At 36.9% G+C, this 22,339-nt stretch overlaps 1 protein-coding gene across 5 annotated transcripts in view; it reads left to right on the forward strand.

Moving 5' to 3' along the window:
- LOC145669024 (sodium-coupled monocarboxylate transporter 1-like) overlaps positions 1 to 22,339 on the forward strand; it is a 159,507-nt gene that overhangs the window by 49,054 nt on the left and 88,114 nt on the right. The window contains exons 1-2 of one of the 5 annotated variants that reach the window (XM_081737365.1): positions 13,200 to 13,319; positions 19,998 to 20,080. The exons of 1 other annotated variant lie outside the window; for it this stretch is intronic. The gene's annotated coding sequence lies outside the window, so the exon portion shown is untranslated. Of the gene's footprint in view, positions 1 to 12,922; positions 13,038 to 13,164; positions 13,320 to 19,997; positions 20,081 to 22,339 lie in introns of those variants that run through there. 3 more of the 5 variants (XM_081737369.1, XM_081737366.1, XM_081737364.1) reach the window with 3 other exon arrangements.

A 22,339-nucleotide genomic window follows, 5' to 3' on the forward strand; every position in this document is an offset into this window, starting at 1 on the left:
GCGTGGACGCCGCTTCTCCGATAATTCCGAGGTTCTGAAGGCATCGGTGGCGGTTTTGAAGGACCTCTCAAAGAATGGCCTGCGACACGTGTTTGAGGACTGGAAGACTCGAATGAAAAAGTGCATTCAAATGGGCGGGGACTACTTTGAAAAGGATCATGTGCCTGTTGCTGAGTAATAATAAATTGCCTAGAAAAAAAATCAGTCCAAGTCTTTCTTGACTAGCCCTCGTACATTGCATAACAGAAAAAATGCAACTGAAACTATATCTAATGGTTCAAAAATTTTCGGAGAAAGAATAAAGGCAACGTTTACTATAAACTTTCCAAAATATATAAATAATAATTTCAATTATTTTTGTCTCCCGGAAAACTGAGGGACCCTGGGTCCCACCGGCCCCGGACTAGATCCGGCACTGGTGCTATCCAAATTCAACCGTTCAGAAAACAAGTATTGGCAAGGAGATAAGTATGCAAACACTGTAGGTATTGCATGAACACATGTCGAATACAAACGAATGCATTAGTCTTTATATGCGTTAGATATCTCATACGAGAACAAGTAACTCACAATTGGATTTCTTTTTCATCTGCTGAGAGAGTTAAGTGCAAAGTCGATAACCTTCTGCACGTGACGAACAGCAAGTGCATAATGTCCGCTGTCCATTTTCCTTGTTTACTTTACAAAATTGTACAAATGTATTATTAATTAAACAGGCTTGTACGTTCTTCAAGTTGTTAGCTAAGCTAAATTCTATGTTTAATTAGTTAGTCGGCACATTTGGCGGGTTCGCTTCCAAAGCAGACGTCTATAAGCGGACCCTGCAACCAGAGACTTTTCATTAAAGAAATGCATGAGTCATGGTGACAGCAATGGCAACAGAAAATCGTGCACAAACGCACGTTTGAAATCAGAAAAGTGACTTTCTAATACATCATGTGCAATCTAAGTACATGTTGAGGAAGAAAAATACTGAAAGGACATAACTAACTATGACTGGAACAAGCGAACTGTTTACTGTGCAGTTTGGAGAGGTAAAAGTAAAACAGGTCACTAGCAATTTAGATATCTAGACTAGCCCCACACCCGCGCTTGCTCGACCTATGGCCTTGTATCTCTCAAATCCACAATTGTATGGAATTTCAAATTTCTTTTCCTGTTTCAGCTATCTAAATGATAAGATTTTTATCGTAAGAAAATGCCCATTTAAATAACATGGGAATTTTTTTATCCCCCCTTTAGACCCATTAAAAAATAAAAATATTCACTTTTGACAATTTTCCTGTAGATTAGTCCTGGAAGCTACAATCATGCCAAATTTCATCATTTTAATTCTGCCGGAAGTGTCTAAACATGTTGGGGTGTGTCCCATATAAATAACATGGGAAACATTTTTCAGTTCCCTATAAAACCACTCGAAACTTGAAAATCTTCAATTTTGGTGATTTACTTAGATAATGCTAATGAAAACTTACAAGCATACCGAATTTCAAATTCCTATTCCAATTCCAAGTATCTGAAATATGAGATTATTAGTCAAAAAATGGTCCATTTAAGTAACATGGAGAATTTCTTCATCCCCCCTTTAGACCACCTAAAAATTAAAAATATTTACTTTTGGTAATTTTTCTATGAGTTAATCCCAAAAAACTACAATCATGATAAATTTAATCATTGCAGCCCTACAGGAAGTGCCCAATAATTTTGGACTGTAGAAGATGTCCCATATAAATAGCATGGTGAAGATTTTTCTATTGCTCATATGCTCATCTACTTAGATAACGCTAAGAGAAAAACGTACAAGCATACTGAATTTCGAGTTTTTATTCAACTTTCAAGTACCTAAAACATGAGATTATAGATCGAGAAAAAGTCCCATTAAATTAAAGTTCGAATTTCTTCAGTCCTCCTTTAGATCTCCTAAAACTTAAAAAATATTGACTTTTGGCAATTTTCCTGTGGGTTAGTCCTGAGAAGTTATAATCATGCCAAATTTCAACTTTCCACGTCAACCGAAAGGGCCCCTTTATTTTATTTCAGTCAGTTCATGTAGTATACAGTAGTCAGGATGAATAGCATTATCGGTGAAGATCTGAAATTAGAACAGGAAATAAAAACAAGAATAAGAAAGGCGAACGAAGCTCTCAGGAAGAAGAAAACTGTATTTTGCTGGTAGCTGAATCATGATTGTACGGAAGATAAACCAATGTTTCCTGTAGAATATTGGACTGTATCGCAAACGAAAAGAAAGAAAGAAACTGAACGCACTAATGAGTCAAGTCAAAAATTTAGAATTATGAATTGCCTAGTGAAATGGGAAACCAATGAAAGACAAACTGTTAAGAAGAGTAAAAGGAAAATTGTATTAAAAGTAGTTAAAGGGAAGGGGAAACTGGTTAGGACAATGTTTGAGAATAAATTGCACTCTGAGGGAAGGGATACAGTGATGATAGAAAAAATGGAATATAAGGTACACTCATATCTAAAGTTATTGTCGCATGTCTATAAATAAGTTGTTCTAGGAATATAATTTGATAACGAATTCGTCCGGTATTTCTTATAATGTTAATATGTGTGTAATCGGCAAAGACATGTATGTGGCAAATTTCATGTCAAAAGAACATTAAATAAGAACAATAAAATGAAAATAAAACTTTCTTGTCCATTTAGCAACATTTTATTTTACTCATTCTAATTTTCGTATTTATAATTCTTTTCCTATGAAATTTTCCAGAAATATACATTTCCCGATTATACACATAGCATCAATATTAAAAGTACCCTGCAAAATCATTATCAAATTATATTCCTTGCAAGAAGACAGTTATACATATGCGACAATCGTTTTGGACATGTATGTACGTGCCACCACTAAAATGTCTCACTCGCGTGTTAAATTAAACCATGTTACGCAGCACTTATTAACATAAAAATAACACAGCCATAAACACTACACACAATAAAAGTTCTGTGCATCTTATCTCAGGGTATGGATTCAATTTAATTTTTTTACACAGAGTCTGAACTGCAAAACGCCGAGACGATTGGACGTGTCAATTCTTCTTCTTTATGGGCGAAAAACTTGAGTGATTTTGCATAGGAAGGACACACGTTTTGCGCCCATAAAACAAATTTTACACGATCAATCGTCCTGGGGTTTCGAAATTTGGATTCTGTGCAACAAAATACATCGAATTTATACCTTGGGATCAGCTGAACTGAAATTTCGATTTTTGAATAGGTGTATTATGTGTATGTCCCTATCCAAAATCGCTGAAGTTTTTCGCCCATAAAAAGAATTAACACTGTCAATCGTCCTAGGCTTTTGAAATTTGGATTCTGTGTAACAAAATACGTATATCAAATCCATGCCCTGGAGTCCGGTATCTTTATTTTGTGTGTGTGGCTTTGTTATTAATGAAGCACGAACTATGCGAGAGTGTCTTTATAGAAAGTGTGTGATAAAAGAGTTCGAAATTGGAAAAGTATTTTGTGTGAGTATGCTTGGAGTTTATTTTCTTAGAAAAGTACTAGTGTCTACTGATGAATTTAGAGATAAGAATTAGATCTATTATCATCAACATTATCATCACAGATATTTTACTATTATTGGCAGGTCCTTGTCGCAACTGAGAAGCTTCCATCTTACACGTCTTCTGTTAATCTCTTCGTCTTCACGTACGATTTTTCTGTTTTGATATCGTCTGTTAAGTGTAGTCTTCTTCGCTTCCTCCCTCTTTGTCCTGCCACCATACCCTCTACCACGACCCTCATGATAGAGTTCCTTCTTAGCCAATGTCCCAACCAGTTTCTCTTCCTCTTCTTAATAATATCTAAAATTGTTCTTCTCTCCCTCATCATTTGTAACACACTTTCATTCGTTTCTCGCTTTACCAACCTAATTTTCTTCGTTCTTCTCCACACCCACATTTCGAAAGCTTTCAGTTATTTTTCATCACTTTTCCATAATTTCCATGGTTTTGCTCCAAGATATTCTACTTTTCCATTGCAAATCAAATACTCTGTACAAATAAAATGTATCTGTGACTACGAATGATTTGTGCCCCAATTTTTCAGAACGCTTTCTCGTTCTACCGATCTTTTGACTTTATTAACAAATGAATTATGCTTAGAATCTTCCTTGCTTTCAAACTGGATGAAAGTTAATATTCCCATTTTTAACGTCAGCAATTAAGTTTAGCTACTACAGCCTTTCTCTTTTGAAGTGTGCCTCTGCTGGCTCTGCTATCGACGTGTATTTTCCCGTATCTCCCTCAAAAGAAGTGGAACAAAGCTGCTACGGCCGAGATCCTTCAATGTTTGGATGCAGACAAGGTTCCCACCATGAATTATTTCACGGACTTCGCTGCTTACTGCCTTGTTGGCCATTCTAACAAGGGAGGGTCACGAAGTGGCTCCGCTGAGATCCGAACGAGAGCATTGTGTTTGCATTTGATATATTATAACTAGACGACTCCCAAAGTTATACGTGCCACCGGGTGGAATGTCGTGAGTTACAAAATATTTTGTAATGTAAAAGCTACAAAGGTCTCAGAATAGTTTGAACCGGGTCATTTGTTCGGAAACGGTTGGGTAAATGGAAAATTCGGCGAACAAGTATCCCCTCATTTCAAGGACACACTTTTTGAGATAAAAAAAAAGTTTGCCCCAGGGTGCCCCACAGGGTCCCAGACGGGATCCAACTCAAACTTTTCAAATGATAAAGTGGGTTAAGTAACACATCGTTCGAAAGCTGTTGTTAAATGAAAGAAGATGGAGCAAGTCTGGACTTTCTACGACAACCCTGTGCAAAATGGCGGGGGGTCAAAATGTTTTAAACAAAAGCTTAATTGAAAATCTATAGCCACCTTGAATCCAAGCTGGCCGCTTAAAACCTATGTCATTCATACCAGTACAAATCTAAATCTCTATTTTTCTCTAGTATGTATTTAGAAACAGTAAGAAGACTAAAGAACAATTGAATTTCGATTCACTTCAACTATTATTTCATTCCGTAACAACACATATAGTTTTGTTTCTAATGCCCGTTCGTCACGGTTCTCTCGATATCTTTTACGTGAATATAACAAATATACAATAAGCACATAACTCTGACTTCCACTGCTAAACAGAAGTTGAATACCTATGGGCATTTTTTCTAATTTTGTCATATGTAGTTGATACATAAAGGAAAAATGAATGAAATCTTTAAGTTTTACGTCCCACGGTTATGCCGGTTAGGCTAAAGGAGACGGTGATAATGAGAGATGAGTGAAATGGTGGAATGAAGAAAGTGGGAGGAAACGGGAGAACCCCGAGAAAACCCACGAGCACGGTGTTTGTCCACCACAAAGTCCACACGGCGCGAGCTAGGATCAAACCAGGGACCCCAAGCACCGGAGGTGAACGCTCTACCACTGAGCCACCGCGCCCCCTGATACATAAAGGAGTTGCTGCACCAGTGAGGTTGGGGGCTCTATTGTAACGTATTCGTGATGGTTACATTTGTATGCCATTCGTTGGTTTGAAAGCAATATTTCAAGCAACACCAAATATACGTACAAAAACCATTCATTTACAAGATTAGTGGACAGTACTAAACCACCTGCAAATCATTTCAGTGCATCGAGCTGCGCAAACTTTGTTGGTTTGTCACAATATTCCAAGAAATAGCATATTTAAAGGCTACACAAAATCATTTTTCACGCTGCAACCATATTGGATTACTGATTATGCTCTTTCATATTTTGAGGATGTCTGCTATTAACCATAAACGTAAATACCACATTTCGCTTCTGCAACACCAGTGGTTTGAACTGGACATAGTGCGGCATTTTGAACTCAAAATTTCGCGTTTTTGAACATTTCGCATCTTTTCGTCACCTACTGACCAACATTTGTGCCAAATTTCTTTTTCCTAGCTTCAGCAGTTTGATATGCCTATCCTTTCGATATAGGTTTTAAGCGGCCATTTTGGATTCAAGGTGGCTATAGATTTTCAATTAAGCGTTTGTTTACATTTTGACCCACCGCCATTTTGCGCAGGGTTGTCATAGAAAGTCGAGACTTGCTCCATCTTCTTCAATTTAACAACAGCTTTCAAATGATGTGCTACTTAACCCCTCTTGCCATTTGAAACTTTTAAGTTGGACCCCACCTGGGATCCAGTGGGAGCCCTGGAACAATACGTTTAACTTAAATCGTTGTACTTTGAAAATAATATCACAATTCCTTTCCTGTTTTCACATTTGTGTCATCGTTTCCGATTTATAGGGGTGCCCATGGACTTTTCAATTAATTTTTTGTTTACATTTTGACCCGCCGCTATTTCGAACAGGGTTGTCGTAGAAAGTCAAGACTTGCCCCATCTTCTTTCATTTAACAACAGCTTTCAAACGATGTGCTACTTAACCCTCCTTGCCTTTAGAAAATTTTGAGTTGGATACCCTGGGGCGAAGTTTTTTTTACGCCAAGAAGTGTGTCCTTGAAAACGATTGGATATGTATTCGCCGAGTTTTCCATTTACCCAACTGTTTCCAAACAAATGACTCACTCGATTCAAACTATTCTGCCAGTTTTTTTTTTTCTTTTACATTAGAAAATATGTTGTAACTCACGATACCCCGTCCGGTGCCACGTATAACTTTGTGATTCGTCTTGTTATAATATATCAAATGCAAACACAATTGTCTCGTTCGAATCTCAGCGGAGACACTTCGTGACCCTCCCTTGTAAGTAGCCGATCCTACGATCTTCAAACGTCAAGACCAAACAAATGAATAACAAGTTGGCAATACAGCCGAGGTCATTCACTTGTTTTCCCAAACAAACGCACGGTTTCCTCCGTAAGAGGGCGGCGGGGGTATGTTTCACATATTTTCCGAGGGCACACTCGAAATAGAAGGGCTCTAATTATTTGAACGCCTCAATCTATAATACATGTGTCGTGTCATTTACAAGCACATTCAGAGGATCCACTTCGTTCTATTTCCATTCTAAAAGTTCTTTTTAATCGATCTGAATATTTCAGCTACGTGCTTTCGACTGAAGCATAATAATTTTAAACCCAGCTTCGATTCCCAGTTAGTTTTAACCCCATGTTTAAATTCAGGTTCACGTCTCATACACCCTCGGTTCTCAAAAGAGATTTTAAATCTCGAACTATCTAACCAATAAAAATTCCTTGGAAGTAACAATTTTTTTTTTTTTTTTTTTTTTTTTTTTGCTTTTTATCCCCTGATCGGCTTAATCGTTGCTTCTGGGATAGGGCTGAGTTCCACACTCGGTTCGATCTTTTAATTCTCTTACGTTAGGTCTCTCAATTACAATAGGATATAAATAATTAGTGTTCCGTCGAGGTACTATAAGTGGATACTCAAAATTAATACTGATAAATACTTGTTTTTACAATTAGATTCAAGAAACGTCTAGTTCAAAGTGCATATCACTTTGACGTTTTCCTTGCTTGCTCAAGTTCACCTGATAACGAGCTCAGTTTTTTGTACTAAATCTTCTAAAAATAGAAGCTATTGACCTATATTCATTCTAGTTCATTCATTTTATAAAATATGATTTTTTTTTTTTTTAAGTTGAATAGTTTTCGTGCACGAGCAACGATATGGCTGCTCATGGTTGGTTTGCGTATCCTTCAAATTTAAGCTCTTATAGTTCTTTCATCTTACACCTTTTATAAAATGCTTGTGACATTTCAAACATTTGTGTAATCTATATATATAAAAGAGAACGTACAATATTTTGTCCGCTCATCACGCTAATACGGCTGAACCAATTTCTTTCATTTTTGGGGGGTTATTAGGATTTGGACCCTAGATGGTTTTTATCATATCACTTTAATTTTTAATTACCAGTGTCTTGAGATAATTGACCATTCAAGTGTCCATAACGTACAAATCCTTTGTTATTAGTTCATCATAGGTAAAAATAAACGTATTTATATGCAACCCGCATGACCGTGTCACTCGGCGGGTTAACATAAATGACAGGCGATATACAGCGGAAAATAGCTTGAATCTTCTGTTTAAAATTTTTTAATTGATTTGCTTATTTTTACAGACACTTTTACAATATGCCAGCACCGGGATGACCGCAGCGAAGCGGGGCGGGTTAACATAAATGACAGGCGATATAATGTTAAGATTTACTGCAATCTTCTATGGTTTTTATCATATCCCTTGAAAGCGAAAAAGTAAAAATTATCTAAGTAACAAAGTTTATTGCGTTCCGGGGTGACCGCAGCGAAGCGGGGTGAACGCTGCTAGTTACAACATATTATTATTATTATTATTATTATTATTATTATTATTATTATTATTATTATTATTATTATTATATTATAGTAGTAGTAGTAGTAGTCGGGGGCGGATCCAAGGGGACTATAGGGCTATAGCCCCCCCTTCACGCTCAGGTAGAGATGCAAAAAAGCCGGCTTTTTTGAATCGATGGTTTTTTTACATAAAAAGCCGGCTTTTTTGGGAAAAAATGAGAATTTTGGAAATTTTGGCTTTTTTCAACTTCATGATTTTTCTATCTAAATAGCTTTCTTATAGTATATTCTATAGTTAGATAAAAATTCCATGACCTGAATGTAATATTTCGCTCTGAAATTCACCATCAAGATGGATGGAGCACATGTTTTACGAATTAAAGCTAACATGAAGAATGTAGTATTTGAGGGTAATTTTAGAGGCTATTTAACTTTATTTTAACTTTTGAGTTATCGACATCTTTTTTCTTCTCTAGTTTGTCATCCGTGTTTCATTTCTAAGAGCTTTTAGTACTCTAGCTTCTAGCGCAAAAGTTAAACTTGCCCGTTTTTCTATTTATCCGTCAAAGCGTACGTTTTTCAATATATCCGTCAAACCGTACTTCCACATTTCTGTTATACTGTAGCTGTGAAGTGATTTAGCAATAATTTTCCGGACACAACCTTGAATACCAATTTATACAAATAATCAGTAGCGGATTTAGAAAAGTACTTTAGGAGGGTTTTTTCTGATTGTTTCGTTTCCTAAAAAGTCCTAATTTTATTTGGGAAGTGCTTGAAGTTTATGAGTACAGGCATAACTAATATTTCGTTTCGTTTATATGTTTAGCAATAATCTTCCGGATACAACTTTAAAAATCATTTTATACTGAGAATCAGTGGCGGATTTAGAAAAGTATTTTGGGAAGGGTTTCTTACTAATGTTTAGTTTTTTTAAACATTCGTAATTTTTATTTGACGGGAGCTTAAAGTTTATGAGTAAAGGCATAAATAATAGATATTTCATTTGTTGCAGACATTCCGTAACTTTGGGGAACGGGCTTCAGTCCGAAAGACCGCCCCCCTAACCTTCGCAAAACCGTCACTGCTGGTAATTAGTAATAACAACGATTTAAAAACAATAAAAAAGGAAGTCGCCCAACTCACAGTACACGCACTATTTCTACATTCACAGACGGAATGAAGAAAAGCTTTGTCAGAATGGTCGAATGCTGGTTGAATCCCGGACTTCCCGATAGAAGCGCAAAAGCTAATCACTCAGTCATGTTTGTTGTGTAGTTGTATTTAGCTTAACTTAAATATATTCCGTAGTCTTTTTTTGGGGGGGGGGAGTTCCGTAATGATATGTTGAATCCCTCTTGTTAAAAATTCAGAAAACTTGAGGATTGGGTAAAATGTGATGGTGGTTCTATAAAACTTAACTGTAGAATTTCAAGAATATACAGAACCAAAAGCTCTAGATGTGCAGCCTTTAAGTGTATCATATAAATCTAAGTATTTCTCTTATGTTTTATTTTAATTTTATTTTGTTTCAAAAAGAGGGTATGGAATATTTTGAAGTAAAAATACTACATACTATTTTGCTAGTTATTTGTGTATTCTTTAAAAAGAAGTGTTTACTTTTAGGGTTGGCTGATTTACACCAACTTTTTTTTTAATAACTGGTTTAAACCACAAAAATAAAAAGAATGAAAAATGCGAATCGTGTGAACTTCATGGTAACGTTTCCAGATATCAAACTACCTGCAATAGTTTTATTTCCCTTTCACCTTTTAATCAAGGTGTCCCATGTTCAATTCTCGGTCGAACCACAATCCTTCTTTCATGCGTAAACCAAGTAGCGGTTCGGATGTCAGTTTAAGCGAAAGTCTTCTCCTTGATAACCTCGGTATTTCGTAAGGATGTTAAGCCTAAATATACGAAACAAACCAAATTGTATATTTCTACACGCCTAAATGCGTGTTGTTTTATAAAGAAGCCAATATTGCTTAAATATATTGATAGAAATTGGCAAAATTTATCGATTGCCTACGTAGCTTCCAACATTAGCTTGGATTGGACTTTCAATGATATCTACGTACCGGTACTAAATTTGTAATTTAATACCTCAGTTTTAGCGTACTGATTATGGTACGTTGACCTTTAAATTTTACATGCAAAGCAATAACAGGATTTTCCCGTTATTGTCTTACATTTCAAGTAATGACGGGATTTTCCCAATGGCTAGGGCGGGAGATTCTCAACTTAAGAAATTCACTGACCGCACTTCTTTAAGCTTATGGGAGTTCTTCCGGCATACCCCGCTGTTGCATAATAACATCAAGGCGAAACAAACTTAGGCTATTTCTGTGAATATGTAATATAAATACATAAAGCAAAAAATCTAAGTCAAAAAAGCCTGGTTTAAACCAAAAAAGCCTGGTTTAAACATCCCCCAAAAAACGGGTTTTTGGTATTTTCAAAAACAACCACGGTTCTTGCCAACTCTGCTTACTTTTGTATATAGGAGGTTAAAAAATTCTTATTATATACATTGGTTAATCCTGTGGAATTCATAATGTAAATATGTTGAAGAAAAATTGTTTGAAATATTTTTTCGAAATTCATAGTTTATTTTCGATGTTTTATATTATTATCAGTATCAACCACTAATTAAATGATTTTTTGTGTTATAGAAAAGCGATACAAAGTCTGTTTTATCAATTTAAAGCAGTATTTTGAAAAAAGCCCAAAATTTCCGAAGCAAAAAAGCAAAGCAGTAGAGTTTTTTTTTCAAAAACCGAGTTTTTTTTTTCAAAAAAGCCGGTTTTTTTTTTCGAGCCCTTGCATCTCTACGCTCAGGTATACACCGGATAAAATGGGCTTCAATCTTGCTTTACACTGGATAAAACGGCAAACTATGATTTAGCCCCTCCCTTGATCATATCCTGCATCCGCCACTGGTAGTAGTAGTAGTAGTAGTAGTAGTAGTAGTAGTAGTAGTAGTAGTAGTAGTAGTAGGAGGAGGAGGAGGAGGAGCAGCAGCAGTAGTAGTAGTTGTTGTAACAGCAGTAGAAAATAGTTGAGCGGTATCTAAGACACGATGATCATTATACAATATAGCTATATAATCACAATTCCCTTGTCATCGCTTTTTTACCCTATAAGCAGGGATTTAGAAATAAAATGAAATTAAATGAAAATTTTCATTTTATCGTCCCACAATTATGTCCTTTAGGCTAAGGGAAATAATGATTAAAGGAAGTGAGTGATGATGGAAGAATTGGTGGAATGAGATGTGGGAGGGAACAGAGTACCTCAAGAAAACTCATGGACACGATGTTGTTCATTACAAGCCGACCTGGCCGGGAATGGAACCAAGGACCCCACACACCAGACCTAAACGCTCCACCACTTTAAAACTTTCATCCCTCCATATGAAACTGAATGATTGTAGGAAAAATTGTAGAATAAGAATGTAGAAGGAAATCGCAGAACCTCCAAGAAATCCCATGAACGTGATGTTGTCCACTACGAATTAACATAGCCTGGAATTGAACCAGAAACCTCTTTGTTCCCGAAGTAGGGGCTGTACCATCCAGCTTTTCCAATTGATAAGAAAGTGAATATCTTATGATTTAATAGGAGTATAATATTATTTCACATTATTATTATTATTATTATTATTATTATTATTATTATTATTATTATTATTATTATTATTATTATTATTATTATTACGTAAGTTTCACTAAAACTTTTTGCAGAATTCCCTCTCAAAAAGAAACAAAAATTACAAAAAAATGCATGTGGAGCCACCTTGTGGCTAAGTGATAGTGTTAATGGCTTCGACACGCAAACCCTGGGTTCGATTCCACGTGGGATCTTATGTGGTTCGAATTAATGTGTTGGTTTACGTCTTAAGTTTATGTCCCGGTAGGTACCTTAAAGGGACTCAAAACAAAAGAAACCAAAACGTTGCCTGTTAGTTTATAGCTGTTGAACGTAACGGTAAAATTCGCATTGTAATTCCTCCTCCTGCAAGAACTTGAATTTCATCATATACAGCAGGGGTGCCCAAGGCGTCATAAGAGGTAGCCTGTGATGGGTTTCAAACTGTCCGAATCGAACACTGGCACTATTTTATTATTCTCTTTAGTGGACTTGTAAACAGACAAGTAGAGCGCCAACAATTTCTGAAATGAGAAGTAGATCTCAAATTTTAAAAAGTTGGCCATTCCTGATAGACAGTATTGGACCTACCTGCCTGTGGGAGCAGCTGTGATATTTGTGTGGGTGTCTTCTGTGGGTGCATATGTTTTCAGTTTTGTGAGAATTTCCGGAATTATATCCCATCTGTTGATCCAACGGTTGGCAGTTCCTCAATGTCATATATTTATTATTTTTTTCTTTTACTGCATTGCCTAGTCACTTTTCCTTTCAAATTCTAATATTGTGCACAGGATACAAATATTTTAGTTCTCAAGTATTTGAAACCAGGGTACTTTTCCACGACCGTTACAGACTTGTGTTTCATCCTTCTCGACAGTAACAAAAAAAAAAGCAATCATCAATGGAAAAGTACTGGATGTCTCTCTCCCCCTTCAGCGTAGACGACTTTTAAAAAATGTTGTTGGGGGTTGGTATTTCGTGTGTTGCATCACTGGGCCTCCTGCCAGAGTCGTGTCACAGAAGGTGGAACTAAGGAGTTCCTTGTATGTTTCTTCCGAATGGCTGGCTGTTTGGAGGAGAGACGCTCCTCGGTTCCTTTGAGGTAAACCATCCAACGAGCTCTTTCTTTTTGGCGGGAAAAAACAGAGTCGTTTGATTTAAATGTTAATATTATTATGAGCTGTTTTGACACGTGTTATAAACGCATGCCAAGGGCTGAAGTCCACGGAAATCTATGACGTAGCTTATCAGTAGATTGTAGGGAGGGGGAAGGAGTCTGTTGGCGGCTTCCACAGTGAATGATCGCAGTTGAAAGAAAGCAGTGCTGACTACAAGTGGTGCTTTAGTGCTGGTGTCATTGACAATGGATTTATGGTAGTGTCTGGTACGTAGCGGATTACATTTAACCCATTTATTGCTTTCTTGTTTACTACATGTAGCCAATCGTTAGTCCAACACGTGTTAGTGGCTCGTCAGCTAAGTACAGTCTTTCTAAAATAAAGTGACGGTGGTTCTTAGATCGTTTCCGGGCGGGCTTGCAATCACGATCTCTGCCGGTGTCAATTACGCAAAAGAATAGTCCGAAAGATAGGGTTTATACGCCTTCCCACACTTATCCCTCATAAAATTTGCTACTCTCCATGCCCAGTGGCGTACCAAAGGGAGATATCCGGGTTAACCCCTCTCCCCCTTTAAACAACATACGAAAAACAGTTCAACTTTACAATACACGCTCCAACTGTGCATCGATAGGTAAGTAAGGTAGTAAAAGTTAAAATTTCGACCCATTTTGTTAAAATTAATTGAGTATTATTTCTCGCGTCCACGTAAGTTGAGTTGAGTTGATTTTGAGTTTAACGTCCCGTTCAGCAGCGAGGCTACATGAGACGTGGACCTACTGATTAACGTGGAATCCGAACCACATGAGCTCCCGCCGGGAATCGAACCCGGATCTCCTGCTCCAAAGGCGCGTACGCTAACCGCTTAGCCACGAAGGAGCTCCGTCCACGTAAGGATATCAGTTGGATTGGGTATTGTAAAGTTGATCCAATTAAATATGTGTCATATTAAGACGTGTATGCAAAGATTCTGAAACGATATGAACATGTCAGATTGAACTCCCCCCCTCCTTTTCTCTCGCGCTGACGATACTGCGGATGTGTGATGGACATCTTGTCGGTGGGTTACTCGGGTACTCCCTATTCCCCCCACATTATCATTCCACCAATTCCTCCATCATCATTCAATGCTTTAATCATCGTCTCTCTTAGACTAAAGGGCATAATTGTGAAACATTAAATAGAAAGATTTCATTTAATTTCAAAGCTACCGTGGCTGCCTACTGTCCGTAAGTTTATGCAGAATGGCTACATAAAATGTTTAAGATCGCACGATTATGTCTAATGCTAAACGACTAAACTAGTGCTAGTTAGTGGTGGACAACATTGCGTTCATGAGTTTTCTCGGGATACTCCCACATTCTCATTCCAGTAATTCTATCATGATTCATTTTCCTTACTCATGTGCCTCCCTTAACCAAAATCCCATAATTGTGGGACTGAACCGTGGGACGTAAAACTCAAAGATTTCATTTCATTTTTACTAAATATTTTTCAAAAGCTAACAATTTTTCTTTTACCTGTTTTTCGTAAGTGAAAAGAGATAATGAAAGGTAACTTCCCACAATAATAGATAATGTTATTCTACACCCCAAAAATACGAATCGGAAGAATAATCAGTGTTGCCACCCATAGAAATTACAGTGTGACCAAAATTTGAATTACCCAAAAATCTAGATTAAGGCAGCGACTAGAAAAATGAATTCAACGGTAATTGATGACTAATCATGTTGTCTTGGTTTCTTGTTAACTAGTTTTTAAATAATATTTGTATTTATTTTCTAATTTATTTATTTTGTAAAAAACTTATGTAAGTTATTACAAAATAAATACAAATAGTATTTAAAAAGTAGTTAACAAGGGACACAGATAACATGATAAGTCATCAATTACAGTTGAGTTCATTTTTCTAGTCTCTGCCTTAATCTAGATTTTTCGGTAATTCAGATTTTGGTCACACTGTAATTTCTATGGATGGCAACATTGATTATTCTTCTGATTCGTATTTTCTGGTATAGAATAACATTATCTATTATTGTGGGAAGTTACCTTTCATTGTCTCTTTTCACTTACGAGAAACTGACAAAAGAAAAATTGTTAGCTTTTGAAAAATATTTCCCGCATGATATTAACAAATAACTATTAATGTAGATAAGTACAGTAAGGACAGTATTTACGCCTCGGGTAACATGGGTCATTGTCAGGGGCGGTAAGTTTTCTGGTACCAGGTTTTTCTCATACTGCAGTTTTGGAAAGTACAGAAATTTGTCGGCTAACAGTGATAACGAGCATTTTCTAATAGCTCGGGGAGACAACAATGTTAATTATCATCCTGAATACATCATAAACAAGGGACGTGTACAAATATATTTATTATACTGTAAAGAGATATAACAAATACATTCAATGTTTTTATAGTATCAATAAAAGAAGGGTATATGCGAACTTATTAATAGAATATGAAATATCAAACTTGCGGTGCCTCAAAGCATGCTCCGGTTACTCTGTTTATTTATTTATTTATTTGTCTTTTTCACATTAAAAGGTAAATTTTCTGCGCTATTAGTAATCAAAACAAAAGTTCGAGTTTTTTCATTCCACTACTGTACAGTATTCCAAATGTGATCTGACATTACACATATAAAGAATTCCACAAATGTTAATATTTTTCAAAATTTCGACACAGTCATTTCAATATAATTTTTCTTTCTCTTTTGATATCACTGCTTGAAGATGTTTTTGAAAGAGAAATTTGCCATCCTATATTACTCCTAAATCTTCAGCATGCTTAAAAAACTGAATATCTTGACGATATATATTTGTACACTATATTAAAGGTTTTATTTTTATTGAAAATATTATTTTTTGAGTCTTATTATAAAAAAAATCAAAGAAAGAAAATTCTTTTCAGACCATTTGACTATTTATGTTTGCAAAATAACTTTACCCAGAATAAATACAATTACATTAAAAATCTTTATATCATCTCCATGTAATATCGTACTTACGCGTTAAATTCTCACCGATATCATTGTACGAGGCCTGTCTCAGAAGTGTTCGACTTTCTATGTTTTTCGGAAAACTGCATGGCGCAGGTTGGCCACATTTTGTGTTGTGGAAGAGGGTTCAATGATGTTTTTCGCCTGCAAGTGGTGTTACTGTCACTTGCGTATACTATTGTAAAGGAGTGGTTATGTTGGGTGCTTTTGTGTGGTTTTGGCTCGGGTCTAAAAGAGTGAAGACATGAGCAGTGGCGGATCTAGAAGGTAAAAACAGGGGGACACAACCCAGACTATGATAGGTATATCATAAGTCTACTATAAGCTTTCAGAAATATATAAATAGTAGCTTAAATTATAGTTGTCACTCAAAAAACTGGGGCCCTAGCACCCCCGACCCGTGCCTAGATCCGCCACTAGGATCAGAAAACGAAGTCAAAGTCGATTCAGTGAAAATACTTAGCCTTGTCAAGGACTGATAAAGGTCGCAAAGACCCAGAAATATTCGTCAGGTGCGTGGCAAAATCAAAGGAATGTTGATTGCGTTCTGCGGTAACTGGCAATGTGTGTCATGAGTAAATAGAGGAAGGAAATACAGGGACTTAGGAGTGCTCGTTAGATATCTACAGTTGTTTATGTGACGCACTTTGTCCGAAAAGAACAGATCTACGGAACTCAAAGCCCGGACGACTGCACCTGGATTGTGATTTTATTCATGAGACTCATGTGACTGTCTTTCTAGACACAACACAATATTCCAGTTTTAAGTCAAGCTTCCTACTCTTCAGGTTTATCTCGTGAGACTTTTGCCCAAAATTGAAAATGTACCAGAAAGAAACCCTCTTTTGCTCCCGAGAGCACATGTAGTGCAGCGTGACGCCTGCTTTCGCAGGACTTCGCTTTGCATAAGGCAGTATCAAGCCCACACTTGTAGCATCCCTTCCGAGCTGTATTCAAGTATTAAACTCTTCCTTTGCGATTGATAAATACAAATATTTACAAGAATTGAGGTGGAAATATTTACAGTAACCTATCTCAATTTTCGATTTTTCTCGAATTGATAGAAGACTCACACAATTTCACTGTGTGAGAAACTCCGCCCGGACGCTTATTTTACTCTTAAAAGAAAAGAAAAAAGAAAAAAAGGACATGCCGGAGAATACGAATGGTAACCCTGGCTGTGGCACGAGGTCCATGCACGACTCGCCCCTTCCTTGGCTATACGGTGCTTTTCCAAACAACACCGACAACGTTTGGGAGATGATTCCTGACCCCAAGAGAAGACAAAAAGTATAGACCAACCTGGGAGCACAAATGGTTCCTTTCGGCTGCCGAAAACATGAAAAAATGAATTTTAAAGGCCCTAGCTCCAAAACTATGAAACCTACCGTAGTCGGGACAAGACTTTATTTAGGATCTAGTATGTGCCCTATCCAAATATCCATGTTTCAGAATCCTGTAGTACCTCTGATACAATTTTTATAGAGGTAGTTAGTGAATACTTCAAATTATATGCTCATAGCCAAACTCCCTGTATAAAAATTGTTGCGGAAGTACTGCAGGATTCTGAACCACGTATTTTTGGATAGTTCACATGTTAGTTCCTTAGTGAAGTCTTGACTCGACTACGATAGGACCCATAGTTTTGCGGGTATGGACCTTTAAAATTTATTTTTTCGTGTTTTCGGCAGCCTATAACTCCGAAAGAAAGCATTTGTGCATCCAGGTTGGTCTATACTTTTTGTGTTCTCTTGGTGTCAGAAATCACCTCTCAAACGTTGTCGGTGTTGTTTTGAAACACCCTGTATTACTAAATGCCTCATGTCTTAGCACAAAGCCAGCTGAGCTCCTTTACACACTTTTCCTGTTATCTTTTACTACTGAAATGATAGTATTACAATATGCTTAGATTTCCAACACTTTATAATTTTTATAAAATGAAATAGAATCTTTGATTTTAACGCCCCCAGTTTATGCCCTTTTAGGCTAAGGAAGTAGACGTTTAAGGAAAGTGAATGATGATAGAACAATTGGTGGAATGAGAATGAGGGAGGAACAAGGAGTATCCGAAAAAAAAACCCGAGGACATGATGTTGTCCACCGCGAACTTATTTGGCTGGCGATCGAACCAAGGAACTCACGCATCAGTGGTAAGCATTCTACCACTGAACCACTGTGCCCCCACTTTAAAATATTTTCTATCTTGAAAATTATTATTACATATTTATAAAAGTTATAAACAACTTTGAGTACCAGTTTACTTTCCGCTCACCCTGTAAAACAACTTGAAAGTGTTTCTAAACAATTACAACAGATAACCAAGGCCGGATCCAGGATTGTCTGAGGGGGTGCACCAATAACTACCCAAATAACCAATCACACTGAAACTGTTCAAAGTGACATGTGACAATATTCTTTACCCTTGAGAACACTGATGCATAGAACGGAGGAAAGTATTTTGCAGATCAGAGGACTGCAAGTATTATGCAGGAAAAAAATGTTCTTTCCTCCTGGGTTGTGTTTTCTTCCCTATTTGACAATGTTATAATTGTTTTGTTTGATGAATCCTTTTCCTTATGTCTACCTTTAGAAAATCGACTTAAATTTTTCCTTTTGCAAAGTTCTGCTTTGTTTTAAGCTTCAAACGGAAATATGATGGCAGAAAGTTTCGAAAAGTGTTATTTTCACTGCTAGCTTCTCATTTTAAATATTGTATATTTACAACGAAGGGGAGATGCACGTGCACCTTTGCACCCCTCTAAATCCCGTCCTGCAGATAACTGAAGATTTTATGGTTCCATGTTGGAACTATACAAATATTTTATCATAAATGACCCTATCTTTAAAGCTAGATACCATACAAATACAAATGGTGTGATATTTCTTTTCAGTTTTCTTGCGTAATGTATAGAAGTTATTGTGGTACAAGCACGACCAAGCACCTGCACATACGATCGCGTGTTAATTCCCTTCGGTCTCATTTACAGCTTACGTCGTTTACTTTTGTCTCATTTTCATATTTTCAATTTTCTTCCCCTTTCTTTCTTGTGTTAATGACTTAAGTATTGTGTTTTCAAGAAAGACGCAAGGGCACATAAGTATGCTAATTGTTTTAAAAGTAAATAATTACTTGTTTCGTAAAATTTTTCCTTCACATGTCTATCTATACACGGAAATTAGCATCGTCCTTCTTCAAATCCTATTTTCCTGCACAGAGAAAAATCCGTACAAATACACGATATCCTCTTGCTCACTATAGAGATCAGCACGGAGCATACGTTATCCGTATGCTACATAGGCACTGCCCTTAGATGTTACATCATACCATTGCAGGATGTCTGACATCTAACAGTTTTCCGTATATCACATGCATATACTTATGTTACCTTCGTCAGCTATATGTTACATACGTCCATTTGTATGTGAGATCCTGACCACCTACATTGTTTCCTACGGAAAGTATTATAAAACATACGTTTTCAGTTATACGTCTGCTGTACATTTAGTTCAAAAACTACAGGAATTACGCTTGTAACCTATCTTTTTAAGTACGTCACTTACATATTTTTTTAGTGTGTCGTTTCGATGTGCAGGGCTAGCATAAGTGCTTCATTCATTTTGAAAAGGCTATATTTTCAAAAGTATTACGTGTACATACATGAAAGATATATATAAAAAAAACAACAAACTCTACAAATGTTCACCAATATGTGCACTTTTGGTGGCACGACCACACCTTCAGACGATACTCGACGTCTTTTTTGTTGTTTTCCCTCCATTTTCGACATGTAGTGGAGAAACACCGTGCTCGTGGGTTTTCTCGGGGTTCTCCCACTTTCGTCATTCCACCATTTCACTCATCATCACCGTCTCCTTTAGCCTAACCGGCATAACCGTGGAACGTAAAACTTAAAGATTTCATTTCATTTTTTCCATTTTCGACAGGTACTAACCTCGTACTGCCACATTGCACACCGCCACAGCCGATCGGAAAGATAGTGGACTCGTGCTGCCACAATACAAACTTGGTGAGTTTATGGTTCTTTTGAAAATAGTGCCTTTGGAAAACGAATGAATCATTTGTGATAACCCTGTACACTACTTGCATCATAGAGTCAAAAGCAATATTTTCCCTTCGCTTCGTTGTTCATGATGGGGTAACTTACTTAAAATCGTGGCTTTTAAGATTTGTCCTTTCTGGAGAAAAGAGGGCGGCAAATAATACCATTGCACGGGGCGGCAAATTGCCTAGTGCCGGCCCTGTGCTTACAATTTCCATTCGAACACTCAACTGATTGAAATGGAAAAAAAAAAAAAAAAAACTAAAGAAGCCTGTCTTACGTTCATGTGATGCAATCCAGAAAAAAAACTTATAGTAATGGCTTTAAAATGGTCATAAACCGGCAGCGAAAAATCGTAAAATAAAACCATTTATGTGTGGTAATTAGCAGTTCTCGTTTCTTTCAATTACGTTCCATCAATTACTATTGGAACGTAAAAATAGACCGTTTAATATTATGAGTCATATGACGCTCGATATTCCAGAAAAGGTTAGAGAAATATTATACTCATGAACTTTGTTAATTGTATTGGCTATCCTCCTGGTACGAAGTGTTACTAATGATTTCATATTCTACTACAAATATCGTTTCTCAGAATACAGTTGATTAGCCTAAGAACTGACGGGGAATTTCTACGAGTGTTATCTTTATTTTTCGCATTTGGTCACGCTTTGTAGGTTGAAAGTAGAGCAAATATGATAAGGTTTTTTTTTTTTACTAAAAAAAATAAAAAATAGATTTAAATCTTGCTCTGCTTGGTTATGTTGAGTAATATTCCTTATATTCCATTTGGTTTTAGCAAAGGAATGCCAAGGTAATATCTGCAATATGACTAGTCGTATCCGTTGAGGTTCATTATACTTTACAGAACACTCTAGTTCGTGTATTATATTGACAATACAAGTTTATTTGAGAAGCTTCGTTTTCCTGGGGTATTCAAGGGTAAGCCACTACATACAAGCCTTGAAGCTACTATTATAAAATTTGTTGGCAGGCACGTATGCAAGATTTTTTCTAAGAGGAGAGGGTAGCAAAAGCAGACAGACCTAAATGCAGTCGCCAATGTACACGCATTTTAATGTATATGTGAGCACTCATAGGCTAGTTGTCTAACAACGCCAAAAGATGGCAGAACAAGCACAGGAAGCACCGACTTTCATAATCAGTGTGTCAAGAGAAATCGTGCTGTCTACACTGGTATCTTTGCAGCTTCGTCCTGTTGTGACCACACGAGTTAGAGCATTTCTATTTCAAGTATGTCCTCGGTAAATATGTGAAACTTACTTCGGCCCCGCCCCCTTACGGAGGAAGACTTCCCCATGCTTTGGGAAAAGAAGTGAAGGATCTTGGCTATGTTGCCAATTTGTCATTCAGTCGTTTCGTCTTAGAGAGTGAAGATCGTAGCATACTTAGAATAGCCAACAAGACAGTGCACAGAGAAATCCGTGAAATAATTCATTGTGGCAACTCTGTCCGCATCCAACTATTGAAAAACCTCGGCCTCAGCAACTTTTCTTTCTTCTTTCGAGAGAGGCATGGGAAAACAGACATCGACTGCAGCACCAGCAGGGTTACACTTGAAATAGAATGACTTTAGCATTTTTGCGATTCTAATAAATGAACAAAAAGCTTGAACAAAGAGTGAGAGCATGACATTTTTGTGAAATTCTTCTTTATCCGGTTGGGGGATGATGAGCTCATCCACTGAGCAGACTTTTGCTTCGAATCAGTGTTAAATGCGCACATCCCAGATTCGTCACTGGTAATGATCTTCGTTTCCAAGGACGGGTCATCCATGCCACGCTGACGGAGTTCTTGGCAGATTCCGACACGCTATTGCTTCTGCTCCTGGGGAAGAATTTAGCAGCCACATGGCGGATGTTAAGATCACATGTATGAATTGAGTGGATGCGACAAAAGTTCTAAACGGCACAAGATCTAAACTTTATTGAACCTAAACAACACTAGTTCTAAATGGTACAAGACCTAAAACTCAATCCTTTACACAAGTCCTAAACGGTAGAAGCTCTAAACTGCACAAATGCTAAAAATCTCTTGTGGTGCTATCATCGCGTCCATGCCACGAAAACAGAATATAGAAGCAGTACGAATAAGTAGTGAATACCGCCATGTTTTATTGAATATTTAAGTTTCTAGTTTTTAGCAGGGATACTCAAAGAGGTGAATAGGTTTTAGCTCAGAATATATCATTCAAATTTTAGAGAT

Source organism: Thermobia domestica, chromosome 13 (assembly GCF_964235325.1).
Source record: "Thermobia domestica chromosome 13, izTheDome1.hap1.1, whole genome shotgun sequence".
Taxonomy (NCBI): domain Eukaryota; kingdom Metazoa; phylum Arthropoda; class Insecta; order Zygentoma; family Lepismatidae; genus Thermobia; species Thermobia domestica.